A 14,916-nucleotide genomic window follows, 5' to 3' on the forward strand; every position below is an offset into this window, starting at 1 on the left:
CCACCAATAAAATTCGGCCGGGCACCGGCGTCGATCTTTTGATCGGGGAAAAATCTCGCCAAAAAGGGGAACACGCGGCACCGCGTCCCAGACCACTCCATTTACGTTCCGCTTCATTCCGGGCACGGATACTTTGATAGAGAAGATATCGGGACAGTGTACGTGCTCGTGGATCGTCGTTCGACTTGCCTCCGCTGATTTTCCTTTTTTATTTTATTTGTGAAATTAGCGTCCGCGGCACCGGACCCGCGCGTAAGCTGCAACGTGAGTCGCAGATTAAAAGCGTCTCGTTATCGACTGCAAATACACTACTAATGGAATATTTTTCGATCGTACTGTGATCTGTTTGATGCCGCGACGTCTCTATTCGCGCTTTACTTTGATCCTGTATCCGATTTGTTGCTGGGAATCTTCTTCCCTGGTGCTACTGGCTGCAGAGCCGGTTTATAGTAAAGAATTCGTGGGTGTAGCATCCGATAAAAAGTTTTGATCTCGTTGATTTAAAATTTAAAAGCATGATGAAAATCGCGTTTGTCGTATAGGAAGATTCTTATATAGATTGTAGGTGTTTCTTCTGGCGTGCATTGGTTTGATTCAATCTCGTTTTGTGATACTTCAAAGGGCTGTGTTTTAATGTTCGATATTCAAGAGATGTTAATATGATTTTAGTCATGCATTCTTTGACATATATCAGAAAGGACTACACTGTCAGCAAGAGAAGAGGTACATCAAACTCAATTTCAACATGCAATGTTCATTTCAAAAACATTTAGACTTGTTATTTACTCGTGTCAGTAGATAATTAATTTGTTTTACGAGCCTCAAATTTTTCTAGCTAGTTGTACATGATGTAGGGTAATTTTCTTTTCTATACGCAACTTTTAACGAGAAGCTAAATCACGAGAAGAAAATTTCCTTCCAGAAATTACTCGTTAAAGTTGAAAGGAAATTAGATCGTAATTGATTATTTGCAAATAAAACTACTTCAATTGCGATTTTTTAATCGCGCTAACATCTCAAAACATATCTAAGTTGTATGATCTGATATTTAAAAAGTTATCGTCCTTTTAAAAGTGTCCGATTATATTACTGTGGTTCAGTGTACATCGAATTCCTGTAATTTCCGTAGAGTATTTTATGAAGCACTAAAGTGCAAATACGTGTCTAATAATTCGCTCGGCGTGTATACAGAGGAGAAAGTGTGTCTGGAAATCAAAATGCAGTTATGGAAACAATTTTTCCGTGCGCTCGATTCCCCGAGAAATATCAAATCGTTCCCAGATAACTCAAACACAGGGTATGCAAGCCGCTTCCTCGCGACACTAGCTACCGTTCGATCGTATCTACCAGGAAACGGCGGTCTTGTAACATTTATACGTTTACGTCGACAGACGGTATAAATACTGCACGATCTTACTATAGACCCAGAGACCTGCTCTATGCCGCTATTTATGGCCATATGGCCGGCGCGGACGTTGCAAAGTGGAATCGTTATTATCTATGAAGTTTCTTCGCGGCCTCGATACGTAGATTCGCGCGAGCGTATATCCGACAGATCGGAATGTCGAGCAAGCTGCATTATGAAGTGCCGGGAGATCTATAGCCGTTTCGATTTCTGCTTTGAACGTACTCCCGACCGAGTGAAATTGCTCTCTTCCGTGGTTATGTAACTTCCACTTATGCTACTGACCGGACAAACCAGTCTTTTGCATCGGTTTATTCTACATTGTGAAATTAACCGTTCGAACTGTCCGAGCAACGAAGAAGAACCAGAAATATCAAATTAACACGCTGACTGCCATGTTGGGCATACATATTGAGTGACACAATTCTTCCTCCATCCTTAAAAATTATGTTTGTTCGTAATTCATTTGCCAGGTTTATTGAAAGAGTGCAACGAGTACAACCGACTGTACATTGATTTTGTAGGATTTTTCGATCATTGTATGGTACATCTATGGATAGTGCAGGTTTGTACGATACAAGAAGACGAGCATATTGATAAAAATTAATTACGTTGTTATTTATTAGCCGATGCAAAACAGATTCCTTTCTTCCAGATATTTATAAAATCATTCGTAATAAAAAGAGAATTTGCTAAGCTGCTAATTCTTATACATACATGCATATAATCACCCGACTGTGAGTGTTGCATCAAATTCACAATCTACTTATGCTGATTTTTTGTCGAAATAACGCTCGGAAATCAACTCATTAATCTATTCGCGCTCGTGAAAGAATTATTGCGCGAGTTTTCGCGAGCGTTCGAAATAAATCGGCGCTCTTATCACCACAGCCATAACGGAACACGCGGATATTTCATATTGATAATCTACGGGTTAGAGGCGTACCGAAATAAATAACATTTTCCATTTTATTCGGTGGAACGGACGCGTTCGCGCAGCGCCGATGCATTATCGGTGATGCAGCTTCGAGAAACGAACGCCGCGCCGGGGTCGTAATTTATTCGAATATTATTCAATTGAACAAGATGATTACTCTTCATTAATATAAACAAATGAAACAACGTTGTTCCCGCATTTACGACGTTATATGCAGAGGAAAGTTCTATTCGGCGATTTCCACCGGCGCGACGCGGCGGAAATTTATATTGGAACCGGAGAGAGCCGGTGCGGTGGCGCACGAATTCCATAAATTCAATTACGAAAATGCGCGGGAATTATTTACATCGTATTAAATTTTCGATAACTCGACGCCACTGCTAAGCCGATGAGGGTCCATTATTCCATCGTTTAAATACACACGGGAGCGGAACCGCGGCGCGAGAAGAAGCTGATGTAACGTTTGAAAACGTTTCACCCGACCGCGTTACTTGTATTAATTACACCCGGCGCTGAAACGAGATGTAATATGCAAATTGGATACGCTCGTGAAATCAAATTAAAGATCAAATTCCGGTAAACGATTATGATGCAGTTTACGCGGCCGCCCGCACTCGCTTTTTGCGCCTGCAACCCGCGATTTTCATCGAACAATGAATTAACAAGTCTTGTAGAAAAATTTGTAGGTGTTCTTTTCTGCCCTTTCACCCGTCTCCTACATGAAACATCATCTTTTAAATTGTGTTGTAATTTGATGTGTTTCAAAAATCCAACAAAATCAATGCAATTTATTTTATGAAACAAAACCATTAGTAAATTGAAATGTATAACCAAATGAATACTCTTACAACCGTATCACAATTTGCAGATCTTCGTCAAATTTTCACACACTGAATGTATAAGAAATTCATTTTTAAATCTGAACAAATAATTCGATTCAATGCGTAAAAATGTGAAATTATGAATAAGATACAATTGGTCAGTAAGATACAATGATATATTTTGCGCAACTTTTGCTGAAGTACGTTTGGTGATTATGTAATAACAAATAGACTGCTTGTTTTATGCATTTATGAGAACAATCAATAGGTCAAATTCAAAACAGCAGAACATTTAAAGAATTTTTAAGAAATGCTGTATTAATTCCATCTGATTAGAATTATAAAAAATAAATTAATATCTACATAGCTCTCCTAAATCTTGTAACAAATGCATATAATCTTCATTTAGCATAAAAGTCCGCAGTTTACATCATTTGTCCACAATTCAAAAGTTCTTCTCCATAATAAATATTCGAAAATTTCGTGTAATTGAATAGGTAAAATAAAAAGGCCGAATTATTGGAAGATCGGATTGGTTGGACACTTCAAACATAATATAATGATTCCGGAATAAAAACACCGCGGCTTGTTTGAACGACCTTTTATCTCGCGCATATAAATGCGACAGAGGTATGAAGATCACTTATATTCTGTATTGATTATATCAAAAACGAGCATTACCCGGCGCTCTCAATTTATTTTTCCTCGTGCAACCACTCTCTAATTGTTCGTATCATATATCGCTGCGTTCAGCTCGCATTTAATTCAATATTATTCTACATGGACATCGATTTTCGCCGAAATAGATTTCAGAAGTGAATTAAGTGTTACCTGAAAACGCGTATGTGCGAGTGCGGTTAAAAGGGCTGGAAGGATTATGCTATTTGTACGACGCGTATAAATTTCGTGCGCGGAAGATACGTCAAATACGGTATGCAAATTGGGTTGGGAACAACGATGTAACTCGATTTATGAAATTAGTCCTGAGGAAGTTGCTGTCTTCCGCTCAACCGAAGTACTGATTCGGTTAAACTATGTTCGCTTTAAATAGCCGCGAATGAATTACTACTTTTTAACAATTTTTCATAATATCTGCTTTGACACATTTAATAACACCGGTATGCGACATCCCTCATTGGTATTTAATATCGCTTGCTGTGTAATATTGAATGAAACTCGAGACAAAGAGTTCAAGTAAAATCTTTTAAGTATGAATACAATAATCCCAAAAAAATCGTTCGACCTTGAAATGAGCGCTTTTTGACTGACACCTTGACGTTTGACATGCATAATCCCCTCCCTAAATTCTGTAAAAAAATCATGCGTAAAATCAGCGTCGCTCGAACCGCGGCAGAGAGAAATCTCTAAAGTATATCCCACGAGAGAGTAACCACGTTTCGCGCAGCTTAGAAGATTAGGGCAAAGATCTCGTGGGATATACTTTAGTGACAATTCGAAACTCATGGTTGTTAATATGTGCGTTTTTACTGACCATACCTAAAGTCAACTTTGGAGTTCGTCTCCCAATGGTCCAGTGACGTATACTTGGAAGCAGCAATTGCGTTTTCAGCTGAATAAGTGAGTTCTAATTAAACCAAAAATATTAAACGTAATGTAAAAGAAACTTTTGTGACAATCTACTAAATCTGGAGTTTATCGTCGACCGACGTGGTGAATTTGCAATTTCTGGTCTCTTCGACGCTTTTTGCCTGTTCGATTTGTCAGGAAACGATGTCCCGCGCGAACTCATGCGGGCAGAGTATAAACACGATTAATTCTCATAACGATCCGACGTTGTTTTTATTTGTCAGCAAACAGAACAGCAGCGTAGCTTCTATCGCACGCTTTTATTCTTGGCCACGCGCGCTTTCTTCCGGCGTGGCATGGCGTGGCGTGTGTGCGCGAGCGCGAGAAGAACGAAACAACATTTTTACTGCTATCATAACAGTCTACACTACGCAGCGGAGTTACCACCCATCTTCTGCGTCCCAGAAAATCCGATAATTCCTCCCGCAACGCGGAATAAAAGGAGGGGAAAAAGGAACGAGCTAACAGCGGGAGGAGAAGACGAGAAAAAAGAATGAGGTGAGACGGCTAGGCTGAAGCCGGGTCGTTCCGGTAATAACGTAGACGGTCATTACACTTCCCAGCCCCGTATATGTGTGAATTAAGCGTGGATTCACCGACGTGCCGGCATATAATATTGTTCGCAACGTTGCTGCCCGAGTTATTGTAATGATTAAACCGTTCTCTCCATTTCACGCCGATCGCATGGTCGCCGGATTACCGGCAGAAGGTCCGTTCGATTCTGCTACGGTGATACAGAATGCAATTTCACTTCTATGGTGACCGTGTGGCCATGCGTTCACATTGTTCTTCTGTTTTTCGATGCACCAACCATGGTCTCGATGAATAACCAAAATTAAATTAATGGCGGAATACAATACTGACGATTTTTAAAGCAAATGCGTTTTATAATAAGTTCATGGCTCGGACATAGATCAGAGGATTTGTATGGTTCTCTTGACAGCAATTGATGTTCAAAAATTATTCTGGCGTCTTATACTTTACAGTGGATCCAAGAATTGTCTATGTTTGAACTTAACAATGAACAATGAAATTATCACAGTTCGAGAATAGGAAATTCTATGTTCAAATACTTTTTGGATCCACTGTCAATTTACGCGAACTGTTCTCGCTACCTAATAAAATAAAAAAAATCCATGGTGCACAGTTTTGTCTTAATTGGCGCTTCTCGGGGATGATGCTTCCTCGGTATAATAACGAAAAGAAAAACGAAGATTAGCAGAGCCGCAACATTTCAATTTGGCAATCTGAGACTGCCGGTATAGAATTGCGGGCAGGCGTGTGTACCACGTCCCAGCCCGCGACTGTAGTCCCTGATTTTTGGAGGGTGCTCTTGTATTTTCAGCGTTTCAAAAGACGGACGCGCTGCGAGGTTTAAATTCACGAAGCGCGCAGCTGTAGAACCCGAAACGCGTGCTTTGATGCAAGCCTCGACGAGGCCATGCCCGCTAATTATTGTCGCTAATTAAAGCCTTCGTTTTTTTTATCCTGTCATTCTATTCTTCCGAGCGCGCGATTCACGCTGCTTGTATATATCTTTTTCTCGTTTTGAAGTGAAGGATTGAGCAGTTCATTCAGTCCGTGTTTACTCTTCAACGACGGCCCCGCGTGCGTATCCCTCCATTGTTTCATTGTCAACGCCCTCTTGACGCACGGCGATACCGTGTTGCAATACTCTACAACAACGCGCATTAAAATGACACGTAGTTTTCCGTGTGCTATTGATGCTTCATAATTTGGTGGTGTACGTCTGTAAAGAACACCGGGTTAAAATGTTTCGGGTCTTCTCGAGTTGTTTAACTTCGAAGGGGAAATACTCTACGCTGAGAGGACCATTATGACGTTAATGGAAATTTCAACAGGATATCAGGAGGCTACTGACACCGACATTGCCAAATATCCATTGTGAAAGACTCTTTTAAATGTAGCACTTTGAGTGCCCACGTAGCGGGTAGGGGTGGGTGGATACCCGAACCTCGGGTCGAATTTTCGAATCCCGACCTCGGGGAAAATACCCGACCCGATCCGAAGCCGAATTTCCGGTAATTCATTGAACAAAATCAAAATTGAAAAATCAAGATATGCTGAGAGTACTTTCCAAACTTCTCGCAAATCATAAATCCTAACCATTCATTACACTGGATACATTAACATGAAAATTAATTTAAAAACCTGGACATATTATTCCTTCACCGATCTCTTCTTAAAATATAATAATGTGATTATAGATACTAAAACTGTAAAATTGAAATATATAATAGTGCATGCGTGCTACATCAACCCGTTCAGATACAAGGCACTAATATAATTTCTTACAATCTTATCAATATGTAGAATCAAGCGAAGAAACACGTGTCACATTCGACAGAGGAGAGAACCACATCGTCGATCACGAGGCGTTGATGAGGCCCGTTGATCACAGGCCGAAGAGGAGGGAAAATTCAGCGGAACGCGTAATCACACGGCTGGTTAGAATGCAGCAGGGTATTCAAAGGCCCATTAAATCATAGGACTAAACCACTAAATCCCGCCTAAACGTCGTCGTCCCCGGTACATCGACTCCAGAGCGATCCCTGTCACAACAGTGTACCCGAATCACCGACACACATATCTTTCGTGAGCAAGTCGCCCATAAGGTCGACATTGACGAGTGCAACACTCGTGTGCATGTGTCGTGCTCGGGGCGAAAGTCGGTGGATTGTGGGGTGCAGGGCGTCTGGTGTAACAGGATAGAAAGAGAGAGATAGCGAGATAGAGGGAGAGAGCGTGTTGCATTGGTAGGAGACGAAACGGAAGGGTGATCACGGTAGGGTGCAGGCACGACAAGGAGTAACCGGAGGGTGGCGAACAACAATACCGGTAAATGAACCGGCGGTAACTCTCGAGCAACCCCTGCCACATCTTCAGCGACGTCTGCTGCTCGAGATAGTGTCCTCCTATGTATGCCGAAGGTACCTTGCCTGTTTTCATCCCCTCCCTGTCGTCGACGACTGCCACCGTTTCGCCGACAGCGCGTGGAACAGGGCTGCGGTTTCAGGGTACGCGCTCCGGGGGATGCAGCTTGCACCGGGGCATGCACCGTGTAAACCTGTATGTGCACGCCACGGTGCAACACACACGGCCCGCGTATCGACGTATCCATAATTACACGAAACTGCGATCGACGAGAGGGTTATTAGGCGGCAGAAACCCGCAACGTATTCGCGATCGGGAGAGAACGGTCTCTGGAGTTATTCAAAGAGATTCCGCCGCTAAGCGCGCTCCTGTAAGCAGCGATGAGCACACCGGATCCGCGGTTGATGATCGATGCCGTGCATTCTTGCGAGATCGCCCCGGATTGCTCGCTTATGGATCCCATTTAGTATACAGTCGCTAGCTAGTTGGGCATCCATTGGTTTTCGGAAGAAAGACAATCTTGTAACACACCTGTAAGAACCATTTGCTTGGTCTTCGTGAAGTAAAGCTTTTAGGTAACCTGAGACATACTTGGTTCGATCTTTTGTTGAGGTTATTGAGTATAGCTGAGTTATTCAAAAACTCATTCCATGGGGAAGGTTTTTAAATTTTACACGGTAATTTTTATTTGCTGTAGCTGTAACAGAAAATTCACTATTTCACGGGAAAACGAGCATGAATATTCTGAATTGTCATAAGGTATAACTTTGTAACAATATCACATGAAAATGTTGAAATTGGTACGATAAACTATCGAACCTGTGGAGATAGTATTATATAATAATAATACTCTTATTCGATGTCATAAATCCTGATATACCCATAAAACAACCCCTATTCCAGTTTACGACACTGTCATTGCAAAATTCATTCCCCATACGGGAGTTATTTAGTAATAATGCTTTTATTCAATGTTATAAATGTTCATTTATTCTGAAAACTAGATTTACAATTCCTACTTTAAATTTGGCAAATTCAAAAAACAATTAAGTAGAATTTATATTTACAATCAATCACTAGAATCAAGAACAACATAACCTCCTGTAAGCTGCAACATCCGCATTCGCAAGAGAATAATTCGTGCCAAACAATATCAACAGAGAATTCAGAGCACTATACTCTATTAAAAATAGTCCGCGCTCAAAAATAATCTTGTTTTCTACGACCATATACAGGGTGAGTCTCGTAACATGACTATTTCAAATAACTCGTCAGTAATTATTCATTTTCTGCCCCACTTTGTATAATACTCTTTTACGCGCAATTTCATAATTCATCCGAATTTGAGAAAAAGTAGTAAACATTCCATTTAAAAAACTGAAGGTGACCCCCATATCTCGATAGAAAGGCAAATAAAAGACAGATTAGAGTACTCTACATCCCCCAGGAAACACGCAACTTTTGTTTGAAACATTGTTTCGAACAACAAATAACTTACGAGTTATTTCAGATCGTCACGTTACGAGACTCACTCTTTACATTCCTTCCCCGGATTTATAGTTGGTTCAGAAATTCTATAATATTTTCGTTACTTTATTGTATCAATGTCGGAATTCTGCCGGCGCATATCTTTGGAAGCAGTTCCTTGCACGCGTAATGTAAAATGTGTTCAAGGGACCCGGTCGGAAATATCGCCGCAAATGGCTTCATTCGTTTCGTAAGAATCTACGTCTCCATTATCATCTTAATGGTCGCTTCGAATGAATTAAACGCCACTCCAATTGCCCCTATATTTGGATTACGTAAATTCTCTTTATTGCGGTCTTCGTTTCCATTCCGCGAGCGGGTACACGCGGCTCAGCTTATCCGGATTGTTTTCTAAGCTAACATCTCTCTCGCTTATTGTTTCGGGACGATACACGTTCCGGGCGTAATGCTGAATCCTGATGCACCTACCGCTGCATTGCCTGGCTGACTCAAATGCGACGTTAATCAAAGTGCTTTATGACGCAGCCGACGATTTATTCGCACCCAGCCAAAGCGAATGAACTAATTCCGGATTCGCGAAACTGTTTCAACTTCGAGCGATCATCTCCCGAATGCTGAAATACTTTCGTCGGTATCGGGTTAGCTGCGGAAATTTATTCGTACATTTATTCATCAAGGAACAACTTTTATATATCTTATTTCAGTATTATTGAAATTGTACAGATTTTTCTTTGGGTAATTATTAAATAAATTGTGCGTGGTCAATCTTATCATGTTTGTAAGGTGACACTCTTTCTAACAATTCATTCAATCAATTCATTGTTCCGTTTCTGAAAAATTTCATCAAACTCAAATTACGTAAATTGAATCCATAATGTTAAAGAATAATATTCATTATGGATTCAATGTAATTGGAATTTACTGAAACCTTTACAAACAACTATAAAGATCCTCGCAGTAAATTCGACTTCCAACGCAAGACGAATTTCTATCGCTCTATACACGAAATAAAGATTGTCGAATATCAATTTCGAGGATAAACTAGCTCCATCCGATAAACCGTTCAGATCCTCGCAGCATCCGTTTCGCACGAGCGATTTCATCGGCTGTCTCCACCTACGGGCAAAGCGGAAGCGGCTCGGCTGTTAAGGCGGCGCGTTGCAATAAGCAAACGAAAAGTGGATAGGGGAGAAAAAAGGAAGAGCCACAGAAAATTCCGCCGAGAAGAAGGGAATCCGTATTATTCTCGGCAACAAATCGTAATAATCCGTTTCGCCGACAGACAGCGGCTCGGCTTGGTTTCCGCGAGCGCGGTGAATATCACGCGATTCGCCGAGAGGAAACGCGAAATCGATCGAGATCCCGCGGTTACAGGATCCTCTGCATTGGCGAGGGGATGGCTGGCTGCTATAAATAATTCATGAGCGAGCCCCGATAACGAGTTTACGAAGACTCGGAAACAAGGAAAGCCCGAGGAAAACGGTTCCTACGAATCCGCGTGCCGACTCGTCGAAAGCCTCTCGCGAAATAGGTAACGACGGGAACGATGAAGAGAGGAAACGTGAGGGAGGGAGAAAGAGAGAGAGAGAGAGAGAGAGAGAGATTGAGAGGATTGGGCGGCCGAATTCTCATGAAAAAGTGATACTAGCTAAAGAGGGAACAGCGGAACCCCGCTAAGCCATTAATAATCCACGTTACAAGACTCCCTTTTCTTCCTCATTGTCGGCGCTAGTAGGGCTTCCTTCGGACCTACCTACCGTACAAATGCATATCATCCACCGAGCATATCCGACGTGGTACACGCGAGACACACGCCCGGCGGACTCATGTTTTATTAGCTTATGTCCACTGCAATTTGCGGGACGCTGTTCCCCACGGATTTCGACGTCAACCAAGAAAAGAAAGAAACAGCCCGCTCGCTTAGCGTTCTGATGGATTAGGGGAAAAGTAGAGCGGAATCTTCAACCGTTGACTAACGGTGAGCTGGACGCCACAGAGTTTTGTCCCGAGATTCTGCGACCGAGTTTTCCTGGCGAATTGTCCACATCTGTATGTAGGACGTGTAGCGGAATGGGAATTTTGAAGGGAAAACTTGTCGTCGTTGATATTATTTAATGTGCCTAGCCATGACTAGAAGTGAGACAGATTATTGATCGCATTTTGTTCAGAAAATGTATTCGATGATTTTTATTTGTCCAACATACTCGATGATAAGCAGCGAAAGAAGCTCTTGAATTCATCTCCCTTGTTCATTGTACTTGATGACTTTTGTTTGTTCAGTACATAATGAATTCATAGTGCATTCTATATCATAAGCAGCATAGTAAATGTTAAAATATGTTAGACTATTTAAAAAATGTTTACGGGAATTTTGATTTACATTATTCACGGTTCTTAGAATTTGTTTTCAGTATGTTATTGCACCACGTATGTTACCATGTAACAATCGCAGATGAGAGTGATTTGTACACCTCATATATACGCATACATGTTTGATAGGATTATTGAAGTTTTAATAGGTATGAATATTGTAAATCTCGTGTTACGAATCTGGTAAATACAGTTGTACGGCTGCAATTGTAACAATCCTGACCGCATTGGTGATTTAAACAATAAAATCTGCAAATGTTGCTATAATAGCTATGAGAATATAGCATCAATTCCGCCGTGAAAATTATTTAAAAAATAGCATTCAACAAGCAACAGAGAAAATTACAACATTAATAAAAGTGAAATGGCGATAGCGAAACTGTCACGAATTAATCAAAATATCAAGAGGAATAAAACAGTATATCTCATGGAGATTAGAAAGTAGAGATATTTAGTACATTACAGAGAAGAAAAATAGTGATGATATATTAGTATCTATATCATTAGGAAATGATCGATCATTGAAATTAGAAAAATCAGTATGGTATGTGAAAAAAATGGAATCACCATATTCTAAGCAAAAAGAAAATACAAAAGATCTATCACAAGGAAATGAATAGAGAAAGTTAATATGTTCTAAAAACACAGAAAATTAGTACATTATACACATATAGTAGAGAAATAGAGAGATCGATATCTATATCATTAGTACACATTGATCAGTGAATTGTAAAATAATAAATACGAGTTCAGTATATCGCGAGGAAATAAATAGAGAAAGTCAGTATAACACGAGAGGAACAGTAAGCAGAGAAAATTAGTAGCCGAAGAGAAAGATGAAGAAAGAACGAATCCAGAAGAAAGGAGGTGAGAAAATCAGTGGATGATGAGTTCGCAGCTGTTATGAGGGCGAGAGAAGATTGCGCAACACGGCGAGTAATATCTGATAACGTAGACCAAGGACGTAGAATCTGCAGAAAGTAGCTGGCACATTTTGGCGAATCGCCGGCAACGATTATCGATTCGATGCACCGAATATTCGAAGCCAAAGTATGCAGCAGCACGCGGCGTGGAGCCCGCGGTGGAAAAAGAATTCCGGCGTTCATAAAGTTCGCTGGAGCGCGTAAGCGTGGACTGCAAGCGTCTCGAAAGAATTTGAAGTATCTTCGACGTTGCCAGGCCGAAATGCCGCGATTTACATCTTTTCTTTTGTCTTCTCTTTTTTCCCTCGGCACTCTTTCTTGCTCTTCTCGCCAAGCCGCTCTTTGTGCGTGCACGCGATCGGGATCGCCGATACGAATAAAAACGATGGGCGGGAACGACACAGTCGGCGAGTGTAATTAATTGTTTTTAATTGCAAATGAGGAAACGGAGGTGGTGCCCGAGCGTGTCAAAGACTTTGTCTACGGCACTGTCGGCAGATATAGTCGGCGTGATGTACACCCTTGTCGTTCCAAAGAGACACAGTCCGTTTGGATAATGGAAAATGTTCGGAGTTTCTAGCCGCGGCTCTCCTGGTACGCCGACTGCACAATGTCCTCCTACGATCACAGCAAATGCCAGCATCGAAACTGACTAGGCATTTCATCAGAGATGTTACGGTGAAAATTTAATCACTCTGGGCAATACGATTCATTTTTAACCTCCTTTAATGTCGAGTCATACTCTTGACGAAGATTGAAACGAAATGTTCTAGGTATATATTCCATCGAATTCTGGTAAACTCAAACACAATTCCATTAATCTCTTATCGATATTTAACCATTAGCGAAAATATAGAAATACAAACAACATAAAAAATAGCTTCTAAGAATGATACAGGAGTTCTACTCATTTTTGAGATAGTTGAACAAGATTCTCATTTAATATGCATGTTACTGTACGTGTATATAATTGTTTGCTAATTTTTGGATATGAAATGAATTTTGAATTTGACTATGAACTCGCCACGAAGCATTGATTTTCGGTTTCACTATTGTCCTTATTGCAACAGGAAATAGTTGTAACGATATTCGTTATCCCGTTTTGAATAAAGTGGGATCAGAGAGAGTGAGGAAATATTGATAAACGCAAGTGTACGAATCGGCGTGAACGCGAAAGAAATATGGCGGAGAAATACTCTCGCTGACTGAAGACAAAAGTTGGTCGCGGGTGGGGCACCTTCTGCACTTGACGTACGGTTCATGTAGAACACGTACCTGCACTATAGTTATAGCAGACGTGAAACAGCGGAGAGATTTTAAGCTGCAGCACTAATATCATATCCATATCAATTCTCAACTAATTTTCTTATCTACAATTCAAATACTCCGAAAGACATCATGTATACATAAATACATGTATACATACTAACTAAATAAAATACGTACTAACCTAACTTATTCACATCATATTCATATCGATTTTCACGCAATCTTCTTGGCTAAGATTTAAACACAAGATATCGCGTATACTCATAACATTGATATTAACACATACTCGATTAATCAAGCATAATAACGAGTGAAGTTTAACGAAGCACGTAACGAACCGCCGCAGAATTACGCACGCATTCCCCGGGCGAGAGTGTGTGTATCAGGGAAAAAACAATCATTAAAATTACACGTTCGCGGTATTGCATTATGCAGCCTGTAAAATCAGCCTTCGCCGGCAAACTCCCACCTGTACACACAGAGGTATCGGACTGCGAGCTGTAATTAATTTTATTGATTTATCGGGGCTTATATGTATATTGATTAAGCCTGGTAATTGACATCCAGCTTAATGGAAAAGTAAACCGATTAACGATAACGACGTCAAGGAAAAGAGGTATTGCTTCGCCTCGATTAATCAACGCACCTGTTTCGCGGCCAGGGATCGACGCCCACGTGTGTTACGTGTAAACGGGCACGCGTCGACTGAACACCTGTCCACACCTTTATAGGCGGGACCTGGCTCTTAAGAGTTTAACTCGTTCCAACACAGTTTCTTCCTTCTGATACGGTATGAATGAGTCACAATGACTGTCAGCAGCCGAGCGTTTCACGGTATTCAAGCAAGAAACCGACAGATTGCTCTCAGAAAAAGGGTCTCCGGCAAGATCCCGAAGAAACCCTGTTTGCAAACACGAGGTGCATCAAATACCCGTGTTTGTTACGCAATATGTGCTCAAACAACTTGTTTGCTCCTTCAATAAACTCCCTTTATTGGATCTTTCACTTGACAATTGAAACTCGATTCTTAAAACTATCATAGGGATTATTTCTTGAACAATTCATTTCTCGTTTTCAATGCAAATTGAAGGTATTTTTCAAGAAATCAAGCTGCCCGGTCAAGTAAGAGGAAGTTTAGCAAAAATAATAGAATATTAAGGAACAGATGATCGCGTACACATTGTGAAAGAAAATTTTAAAACAACCTAATACTATGAAACG

The 14,916-nt window shown here is 40.9% G+C and overlaps 1 protein-coding gene across 6 annotated transcripts in view; it reads right to left on the reverse strand.

The window, feature by feature from the left end:
* The window catches only part of Rbp6 (RNA-binding protein 6), a 1,047,152-nt gene that overhangs the window by 731,093 nt on the left and 301,143 nt on the right, over positions 1 to 14,916 (reverse strand). The gene's annotated exons all lie outside the window — the stretch shown is intronic.

Source organism: Lasioglossum baleicum, chromosome 3 (genome assembly GCF_051020765.1).
Source record: "Lasioglossum baleicum chromosome 3, iyLasBale1, whole genome shotgun sequence".
NCBI lineage: Eukaryota > Metazoa > Arthropoda > Insecta > Hymenoptera > Halictidae > Lasioglossum > Lasioglossum baleicum.